Consider the following 11,890-nt stretch of genomic DNA (forward strand, 5'->3'; position numbering starts at 1 on the left):
AGATGAGCCGGAAGAAATTGAAATTACCTCTACGGCATCATCTTGGCTTTCGTTATCATCATTCTATACATAAGAGATGCAGAGATATAAGCACAAATTAGAGCAACGGGTGTCAAGACAAAGAAGATAAAATTTTACCTCTGAAGATGCATCGCCGACTTGGGATTCGTCCACATCGGACGATCCGGTGATGGCGGCTTTGTTTTTACCCTTGGTTTTCCTCTTTGGAGGCGGTCTGGCTTGCTTTAGGGCCATCTTCTTCGGCCTTTTTGACCAGAATCGGTCACCTTTCTAAGGTAGAATTTTCATTATGCAAATCAGAATCCGATTAAGTCGGGAAGAATGAACCAAGGGTGGGTTAAATTATTTACCTTAGGAGACGGGTTAATCTTGCAGAATGGCTTAAGCCCTATCTGGCTACACTTGGCCAAGGGCTCGCCGGTTAGCTTCTTGATGATGGTCACAATATCTTCCTCTTTGAGTGATGTGTGGAAGTAGCATTGGGGGTGGTCCAAAGTACCATCAAATTCACACATCAAGCCGTCTCGGCGACTCAAGGGAAGGATGCGCCATTCCACCCAGCAACGAATCAGATCAACTCCAGTAAGACCGTTGTTTGTTAAAGATTGTAACTCACTCGGATAACATTGGAATGAAATCTGACTCCTGTTCTTCGGTGAGCTTGTCTGGAAGTTTGAAATTTGTGGGCAGACATTCCTTCCTATAGCCGAGGAGTTTGTTTTCACCCGGAGGGGAAGTGTCCTGGCAATAAAACCAAGACTCGCCCCAGCCTTTGGGATGGCTAGGCATGGCGAGTGACGGGAATGAGCTGCCCCTGCATCGTTCAACGTTGACCCCTCCAAGTTCTAAGCTAGGGGCGTTGGCAAACTCAGTCTGGCGATTCAAATGGAAGAAGTACCAAAACAGAGGGACCGATGGTTCCATTCGCAAGTAAGCTTCATAGAATACTTGGAACTGGCATATGTTGTTGATCGAGTTGGGGGCCAGGTCTTGGAGTCAGGCGTTCATGAAGGCCATAGCGTCTCTGAGGAACTTTGATCATGGCGGCTTCAACCCCCGTTCGAGGTGCTCAACAAAAACAACTATTTCCCCTTCCTTCGGGTTGGGGATTTCTTCGCCTAGTCCGGATCGCCATCTGATAACTTCTTTCGGGTCAAGATTCCCCGTTTTCACGCAATCATTAAGGAAGGCGTCATCAACTTTGGTCAGGAGTCAATCAGCCTTGAAAACAGTACCCATAGCTACACAGGAGAAGGTCACGGGTAAGTTAACTCGCCGAACACTTGTTGAATGGCTAAGAGAATCTATTAACCCGTCGAACATTTGTTGAGTTGCTAAGGGAATCTGTTAACTCGCCAATAAAGGACCAGATCTGGGCACAAGGGCGACTTAGGAATTTCCTATTTACTCAGAGAAGGTATCCCAGGGCATTGGGGACGTGCGGTAAAATGACAAAGTGCGAATCTGTAAACAGGTTTCTACACAACAGGCAGTGAAATATAGATCTACAAGCAAGTTAAAATGAACGGAAAAGGGCCTGGATAAGGCGAAACAGACCATGGCTAGGGTAAATGCAGTAAGGGTGATCTTACTGAAGCCTTTTTGGTTCCTCAAACAGGAGCTAATCGATTGAGGATACGGTTGATGCTACCGTACCTATTGCTGCTATGAATCAATCAGTATATGCGGGGGTGTTCGAGGTGTTCTAAGGAACCGGCAGACGACGAACATCGAGGAGTTAAGATCTATTTATAATGGCGAAGGACTGACCTGATGATGGCGTTTGGAAGCGACCGTGGGAGATCCGCGGTGAATGTCGCGTCCTTGGTTGGCTCGGAGATGCACCGGACGCAGTGGCCGGTGACGGAGTTCCTCGAGCGGCGACGGAGTTCTTGGTGCGGTAGCGAGGAAGAAGAGGCAGTCGAAGCGAGTAGGTGGAGATGCTTTTCGTCCCCTTCCCCAAGCCTATTTAATGGGACGGGCGCTGGAATCAAGGCGCCTCGAGCGGGAACCGAAAGAGACAAGTTAAATATTCGCAATAATAGCGCCAATATTTTCGGGATATCTGTGCCGCGAGATCCGTTGGGGATTGCGTCATCATTTTTCCGAGATTAAAGGGATAAGGTGATGTCATCAAGATATGGTTCGGCGGCTTGGATATTTCTGTGAAGTATGGCGGCTTAAGCGTATGATGCATAAAAGAAGCGGAATGAGTCGCCCCTAAACTAGGTAAGGGTTTATTGGCATGAACAGGTTCAAGTCAATCTGGGGCCTAATGTTGGGGATATTATCTGCGACATGACCCGCCATAGTTGGGCCGAGTCACCGTATGGGCGACTCATCCTTTGGCGATATAAGCCTTGGCCTGGAGGGCCCAGGAGCCGGATGGCGGTTCAAGACCAATATGGACGGTAGGCCATCGAGGAGGTTTCCAGTCTTGGAAAGTACGGCGACTTAGAGATAAAGGAAACCACGATCTGTATCGTGGTTGGGACTCTTGTAAACCCTAAGGCCTCGACCTATATATAAAGGCGAGTCCCGGGAAGGATAGGGTAGGTTAGAATTCATCGAGAGCTAGGTCAGGCGAGTTACGCCCTCCTTGTAATCGAAACACTATCAATACAATAAAACACAGAGCAGGACGTAGGCTTTTACCTCCTCACGAGGGGCTGAACCTGGGTAAATCCGAGTCTCGCTCCCATTTAACCCCTTTGAGTCGGCACCAAGGTGCGATGGCTCCATCATTAAGTCCTTTCACTAGGACATATGTCGTGACAAAACCACGACACTATCAATCTTTGATTTATACCTTTGAGATCTACGACATGGTTTTCCAGCAAAACAACTTCACGAGAAAGGGAAATATTGCGAGCATGAGTTGTTTCACAAAACCTCAAGAGTTCAATCAAGGACGGAGACAGCACATGGAGGGAGGGTTGGAGGAAATCTACTCCTTCAACGTCTTCGATGTTGAACCTAGGTTGAGCTTCCTCCCTAGCTTGGGTTTTCTCCTTAGTTTTGTCCCTGGCTTCCGTGACTTCTACTCTTTTCAGATCAGCATCTTCTTCTTCATGAACTTGAGGGAGATTATTCTCCTCAACAGATTCCTGAGACATCTTTGCTCTAAATTTGTAGCACACAACAGGCTCGAAACGAAAACAGAGGAAAACTGCGCGATACGGAGATAAAAACCCTCGGGCGTATATATAATGATTTTTTTCTGGACCAGAAGGAGTGCTCCGCAAGAAAACGGAGTCCGGGAGGCACACGAGCTGCCCACAAGCCCTGTTGCCGCGGCCAGGGGGGTAGGCCGCGGCAACCAAGCTTGTGGCCGCCTCGTGCGCTCTCCGGACTGCTTTTTATTTTTCTAATTTTCCATAAATTTCAAAACAGAGAAAATTTCCTATTGGAAAAGTTTCGGAGTCCAATTACTTACCGAAACAGATATCTCTTGGTTTTCAGGGTCTAAAACAGGGTGATAAACATCCCTTATGTACTCCTCTGGAGTTATGATATTGATGATATTGGTCTCAACATTTATGGTAGTACCAGAGATGTAATGCTTGATTCTTTACCCATTTACCACTCTAGGAAAATTGCCTTTCGTGTTATTGATTTTGATGGCACCAGAACGATATACTTCCTCGACAACGTAGGGACCTTCGCATTTAGAGAGAAGCTTGCGTGCGAAGAATCTTAAACGAGAATTGTATAGCAGGACATAATCACCTACATTGAACTCTCATTTTTGTATTCTTTTGTCGTGTCATCTCTTAACCTTTTCCTTGGACAACTTGGCATTCTCATATGCCTGGGCCCTCCATTCATCTAATGAGCTGATATCAAACAACCGCTTCACATCGGCAAGTTTGAAATCAAAGTTGAGCTCTTTGATTGCCCAATAAGCTTTGTGTTCCAGCTCAAGAGGTAAATGACAGACCTTATCGTAAACCATTTTATACGGCGACATGCCCATGGGATTCTTGTAAGCAGTCCTATAAGCCCATAGTGCATCGTCAAGTTTGCTAGACCAATTCTTTCGAGATCTATTGACGGTCTTTTGCAAGATCAATTTGATCTCCCTATTACTCAACTCCACTTGACCACTAGACTGAGGATGATAAGGAGATGCAACTCTATGGTTGACATCATACTTAGCAAGCATCTTGCGGAAAACACCATGAATGAAGTGTGAACCGCCATCAGTCATCAGATATCTAGGGACTCCAAATCTTGGGAAAATGTCTTCTTTAAGCATCTTAATAGAGGTGTGGTGATCAGCATTTTTAGTGGGGATAGCTTCTACCCACTTAGTGACATAATCCACAACAACTAAGATGTGAGTATACCCATTGGAACTCGGGAAAGGTCCCATATAATCAAAGCCCCAGACATCAAATGGTTCAATGACCAGTGAATAGTTCGTAGGCATTTCCTCACGTTTGCTAATGTTCCCTATTCTTTGACATTCGTCACAAGACAAGACAAACTTAGGGGCATCCTTGAAGAGAGTGGGCCAATAGAAACCTGATTGCAATACCTTATGAGCAGTTCTATCTCCAGCATGGTGTCCTCCGTAGGCTTCGGAATGACACTTCTGCAGGATCTGTCCATGTTCATGTTCAGGCACACAACGTCTAATAACACCATCTACTCCTTCCTTATAAAGGTGAGGATCATCCCAAAAGTAGTGTCTTAAATCAAAGAAGAATTTCTTCTTTTGCTGGTAGGTGAAACTGGGTGGTATGTATTTGGCTACGATATAGTTTGCGTAATCAGCATACCACGGTGCACTATGTGAAGTGCGGATGACATTCAATTTCTCATCAGGAAAGCTGTCATCAATAGGTCGTGGGTCATCAAGGACATTCTCTAGCCTAGACAAGTTATCTGCTACAGGGTTATCAGCACCCTTTCGGTCAACAACGTGCAAATCAAATTCCTGTAGCAGGAGAACCCATCTGATTAGCCTAGGCTTAGCGTCCTTCTTCTCCATGAGGTACTTATTAGCAGCATGATCAGAGTGAATAGTGACTTTGGAGTCAACTATATAAGATCTGAACTTTTCACATGCAAAAACGACTGCTAAAAACTACTTCTCCGTAGTGGCATAGTTTCTTTGGGCACTGTCTAGATTTTTACTAGCGTAGTGAATGACATTCAACTTCTTGTCAACTCTTTGTCCTAGAACAGCACCAACAGCATAATCACTAGCATTGCACATGATTTCAAAAGGCAAGTTCCAATCAGGTGGTTGAACAATAGGTGCAGTTATTAAGGCCTTCTTAAGTATTTTGAAAGCTTCCTCACAATCCTCATAAAAAACAAAAGGAACATCCTTCTGCAAGAGGTTGGTAAGAGGCCTAGAAATCTTAGAGAAGTCTTTAATGAACCTTCTATAGAAACCAACATGACCTAGGAAACTTCGTATACCTCTGATATCTGTGGGGCAAGGCATTTTCTCAATTGCATCAACCTTAGCCTTATCAACTTCAATGCCTCTCTCAGAGATTTTGTGTCCTCAGACGATGCCTTCATTAACCATGAAGTCGCACTTCTCCCAGTTCAAGACGAGGTTGATATCTTTGCATCTCTGTAAGACTCGGTCAAGGTTGCTGAGGCAATCGTCAAAGGAAGAACCATAGACGGAGAAATCATCCATGAAAACCTCAACAATCTTTTCACACAAGTCACAGAATATATCCATCATACATCATTGAAAGGTGGCAGGTCCATTGCACAAGCCAAAAGGCATGCGTCTATAAGCGAGGGTACCAAAGGGGCATGTGAAAGTGGTTTTCTCTTGATCAGATTGTGCAACAAGTATTTGCAAGAAATCTGAATAACCGTCTAGAAAGCAGAAGTGTGTGTGTTTAGATAGCCTTTCTAGCATCTGGTCGATAAACGGCAAAGGATAATGGTCCTTCCTGGTTGCCTTGTTCAGTTTCCAGAAGTCTATCACCATCCTATAGCCAGTAATAATCCTCTGCGGGATTAGTTCATCCTTATCATTAGGGACGACGGTGATACCTCCCTTCTTAGGTACGTAATGTACTGGACTTACCCAATCACTATGAGCAACAGGATAAATGATTCTTGCTTCTAGAAGCTTCAATATTTCTTTTCTCACGACCTCTTTCATCCTCGTATTTAGTCTCCGTTGATGATCAACAACTGGTTTAGAATCAGGATCGATTTTAATCTTGTGCGGACATGGAGTGGGGCTAATACCCTTAAGATCATCAAGAGTATATCCAATAGCAGCACGGTGCTTCCTCAAAGTTTTTAGTAACTTTTTCTCTTCGTGAATCGAGAGGTGAGCACTAATAATAACAGGATATATCTCCTTCTCATCAAGATAGGCATACTTAAGAGTATCTGGTAGCTGTTTTAGCTCGAACACAGGATGACCCTTTGGTGGGGGAGGATCCCCAAGCAGTTCAACACGCAGATTATTCTTGAGAATAGGATATTGATCTAAGACAATTTTATCTATCTCATCTCTTTCCTCCATATGCATATCATTTTCATGCTCAAGCAGATATTTCTATAAGGATCCGTAGGAGGTACAGCAATAGAGGCAAGAGCAATGATTTCATCCCTACCAGATGACTCTTTTTCATGGGGCTGTCTTCCAAACTTGGAGAAGTTAAATTCATGAGACACACCCTCGAAACTAACACTGACAGTCTGTTTAATGCAATCAATGTGAGCATTGACAGTGTTGAGAAAGGGTCTACCAAATATGATGGGACAAAAGCTATCTTGTGCAGTAGCAATGACGAGGAAATCAGTAGGATACTTCGTCTTACCACACAGGACTTCTACGTCTCTCACAATTCCCAGAGGGCAGATAGTGTCTCTATTAGCTAGCGTCATAGTGACATCAATGGGTTCTAACTCAGCAGGTGCAATCTCATCTTTGATTTCATCATATAGGGAACAGGGTATTGCACTAACACTAGCACCCATATCACATAAACCATGGTAACAGTGATCTCCTATCTTGACAGAAACAACGGGCAGGCCAACTACAGGTCTGTATTTGTCTTTCGCGTGAGGTTTAGCTATTCTAGCGGAGTCCTCACAGAATTTGATAACATGCCCATCTATGTCTTCGGCTAAGAGATCTTTGATAATAGCAACACTAGGTTCAACTCTAATTTCCTCACGGGGTGCAAGTGGTCTAATGTAACCCCTACGTATCACAGTTGGAGCTTTAGAATAATCCTTTTTCCTAGCAGGGTATGGTGGTTTCTCAGCGTAGGCACAAGGAACAATAGGATCACTAAAAGCAATCACTTTCTCCTCAACTAGATTGGCTTTAACTATGTTGATTTCTACAGGAGGATGATACTTAAACCACTTCTCTTTGGGAAGATCAACTTGAGCAGCAAAAGATTCACATAGAGAAGCTACTATCTCAGAGTCAAGTCCATACTTAGCGCTAAAATCTCTAGAAGTGTCTGTTTCAACAAAAGATTTAACGCAATCAAACTGGAAATTCATACCTGACTCCTTACCTTCTTCCAGCTCCCAATCTTCAGAGTTACGTTTGATTCTTTCCAATAAATTCCACTTGTGATCAATATCGTTCTTCATAAAAGAACCGGTACAAGAAGTATCAAGCATGGTACGATCTTCATCGGAAAGCCGAGCATAAAAGTTTTGAGTGATAATTTCTCTCGAGAGCTCATGATTGGGGCATGAATATAGCATTGATTTAAGCCTCCCCCAAGCTTGAGCTATGCTTTCCCTGTCACGAGGCCAAAAGTTATAAATATAATTCCGATCACGATGTACTAAATGCATAGGATAAAACTTTTGATAAAATTCCAATTTCAACCGATTGTAGTCCCATGATCCAGTATCATCACATAGCCTATACCATGTCAACGCCTTATGCTTCAAAGATAAAGGAAAGACTTTATTCTCTACCTCATCCTCGGGCAAACCTGCAAGCATAAATAAACCACAAACTTCATCTACATAGATTAGATGCAAGTCTGGATGTGAAGATCCATCTCCTGTAAAAGGATTAGCCAGCAGTTTCTCAAGCATGCCTGAAGGAATTTCATAAAAGATATTTTCAGTAGGTACCTCAGGTTGAGGAACAACTCCTCGTTCTTCCGTTCGTGGTGAAGATACCCCGAACAAACTTCTCAAAGGAACAGTTTCCATAGTGACAAGTGACAATAAATTTCAGCACAGTATATAAATGTTTCCTTACCAAATTCCACTTACCAAAGGCGCTACCTCCCTGGCAACGGTGCCAGAAAAGAGTCTTAATGACCCACAAGTATAGGGGATCAATCGTAGTCCTTTCAATAAGTAAGAGTGTCGAACCCAACGAGGAGGAGAACGCTCTGATAAACGGTTTTCGGCAAGGTAATAACTGCAAGCACTGAAAGTAGCGGTAACAAGTGATGGTGTAGTGAGGTGAAACGTAGCAAGCGAAAAGTAACAAGTAACAAGTAGTAGCAACGGTGCAGCAAGTGGCCCAATCCCTTTTGTAGCAAGGGACAAGCAAGGAAAAATGCTCCTGAGGACACACAGGAATTTCTGTCATGCTAGTTTCATCATGTTCATATGATTCGCGTTCGTTACTTTGATAGTTTGATATGTGGGTGGACCGGCGCTTGGGTACTGCCCTTACTTGGACAAGCATCCCACTTATGATTAACCCCTCTCGCAAGCATCCGCAACTACGAAAGAAGAATTAAGACAATGTCTAACCATAGCATTAAACTAGTGGATCCAAATAACGCCCTTAGCTAGGCAAAAGGTGATGGAATCACGTATAGTCATCTTTGGTGCTCAAACCATAAGTAGCCCTCATCATAGATTCATAAGGCAATCTTATTTTATTTCTAGGAAAGTGCTCCATGCCCTTCTTTAGGGGAAATTGAAATCTAATATTCCCTTCCTTCATATCAATGATAGCACCAATAGTCCTTAGGAAAGGTCTACCAAGAATAATGGGACATGAAGGATTGCAATCTATGTCAAGTACAATGAAATCCACGGGTACATAGTTCTTATTTGCAACAATAAGAACATCATCGATCCTTCCCATGGGTTTCTTGACAGTAGAATCCGCAAGATGCAAATTAAGAGAACACTCTTCAATCTCATGAAAACCAAGAATATCACATAAATATTTTGGAATCGTGGAAACACTAGCACCCAAATCACACAAAGCATTGCACTCATAGTTTTTTATCTTGATTTTGATAGTAGGTTCCCACTCATCATGAAGTTTTCTAGGTATAGAGACTTCTAGTTCGAGCTTCTCTTCAAGAGATTTCATCATAGCGTCTACGATATGCGCGGTAAAGGCTTTGCTTTGGCTATAAGCATGTGGAGAATTTGCAATGGATTGCATCAAAGATATGCATTCAAACAAGGAGCAATTATCATAATTGAATTCCTTGAAATCCAAAGTGGGAGTTTCATTACTACCCAACATTTTGATTTCTTCTACTCCACTCTCCACACCTCTATCACCAAGATAGGTGGACTCCGAATCATTGGGGCGTTTTTCAACCAAAGTGGATTCATATCCAGCCCCTTCATCAATAGGTTTGACACGCGAAAACAAAGATTCAAGAGGAGACACACCAAGCACTTTAAGATCTTCGTGATTTGCATCACTAGAATGCACCCTTTTAAACCATTCATGCCTAGCGCGAATTTGGGCGGTTCTTTCTTTGCTCTCATTCATGGACACACGCATAGCTTTCAAAGTTTCATCCAAGTTGACCTTGGGAGGAGCACATCTAACTTTCAAAGCATCAATATCACAAGACATCCTACCAACGCTCTTAGCCAAATCGTCAATTTTGAGTAGTTTTTCCTCTATGGACGCATTGAAAATCTTTTGAGAGTTGATGAACTCTTTGATATTACTCTCTAAATCAGAGGGTAATTTGTTGTGATTTCCATAAGTGTTGTTGTAGGAATTTCCATGATTGTTAGAGGAGTTACTAGGGAAAGGCCTAGGAACATAGTTTCCTCTAAAAGCATTGTTGTTGCCAAAATTGTTCCTACCAACAAAGTTAACGTCCAAACTAGCGTTGCTACTCTCAATCAAGGAAGATAGGGGCATGTCATTAGGATCTAAAGGAGCGTTTCTACTAGCAACCAAATTCATCAACTCGTCCATCTTAGCACTAAGCGAGTTAATTTCTTCTATAGCGTGTACCTTTTTGCTAGCAGGTGACCTTTCAGTATGCCACTGAGAGTAGTTGGTCATGATATTGTCTAGGAGTTTTGTAGCATCTCCTAACGTGATTTCCATGAACGTTCCAGCTGAGGCAGAGTCCAAGATATTGCGAGAAGCAAAATTCAAGCCAGTGTAAAAGATTTGTATAATCATCCACAAACTCAAGCCATGAGCGGGACAATTTCTAATCATAAGCTTCATCCTCTCCCAAGATTGTGCAACGTGTTCATGATCAAGTTGCTTGAAATTCATGATATCGTTACGTAAGGGGATGATCTTAGCCGGCGGAAAATACTTGGATATGTAAGCATCTTTTCACTTATCCCAAGAATTGATACTATTTTTAGGCAAAGAAGGAAACCAAGTTTTTGCACGATCTTGCAACAAGAAAGGAAAAAGCTTCAACTTAATCACGTCATTATCCACATCTCTTTTCTTTTGCATATCGCAAAGCTCAATGAAGGTATTGAGATGGGATGCAGCATCTTCACTAGGTAGGCCAGAGAATTGCTCTTTCATAACAAGATTCAGCAAAGCTGCGTTGATTTCATACGATTCTGCACTAGTGGCGGGAGCAATCAGAGTACTAATAAAATCATTATTATTGGTACTTGAGAAGTCACAAAGTTTGGTGTTTTCAGCCATGATTACTTCAACAAACAAACAAGCACACAAGCAAGCAAGAAAACCGGCAAAGGAAAACGGCAAAAAGGCAAAAGAAAGTGGCAAAGGAGAAAGGCAAATGAAAACGGCAAATGTGAAGTGGGGGAGAGGAAAACGAGAGGCAACTGGCAAAAAAAGTAAATGCAAGAGATGAGTTTGTGAGACCTACTTGGATAGATCTCTCCTTCCCGGCAACGGCGCGAGAAATTCTTCTTGTTACTGCGATAAAAGACCTTCCAACGGCGCCAGAAACAAGCGTGATGTTGGGAGACTATTCTTGTTCTTGATTCTCCTCAGCAACGGCACCAGGAATCCTTCTGCTACGGCTACGCCTTTAGGGACTTCCTAGGCAAATATGCAAAGGATTTCCCCGTGGCCTTGGAGCCTTGCGTTGGTGTTCCCTCTAAGCGGAAAGGGTGATGTAGCACAACGGCGGTAAGTATTTCCCTCAGTTTTGAGAACCAAGGTATCGATCCAGTGACAGAGTATCACAAGTGCGTGCACAAACACAAAGAGCTTGCTCCCAATGCTATGAAGGGGTTGTCAATCCCTTATATATTGTTTGCCAAGTGAGAACTGAAAGCAACAAAGTAACAAAGCAAAGTAAAAGCGAAAGTGGAAACGATAGGTGTAAATAGACCCAGGGGTCGTAGTGTTCACTAGTGGCTTCTCTCATGAAAGCAAGTAGATGGTGGGTGAACGAATTACTGTCGGGCAATTGATAGAACCGCGCAAAGTCGTGACGATATCTATGGCAATGATTATATCTATAGGCATCACGTCCAAAACAAGTAGACCGATACTTTTTGCATCTACTACTATTACTCCACACGTCGACCGCTATCCAGCATGCATCTAGTGTATTAAGTCCAAAAGAAAAGAGTAACGCCTTAAGAAAGATGACATGATGTAGATGGACAATCTCATATCTACAACAAAGCCCATCTTGTTACCCTTGATGGCAACTACACGATGTGTGCC

This window comes from Hordeum vulgare, chromosome 2H, assembly GCF_904849725.1.
Source record: "Hordeum vulgare subsp. vulgare chromosome 2H, MorexV3_pseudomolecules_assembly, whole genome shotgun sequence".
Lineage (NCBI taxonomy): Eukaryota > Viridiplantae > Streptophyta > Magnoliopsida > Poales > Poaceae > Hordeum > Hordeum vulgare.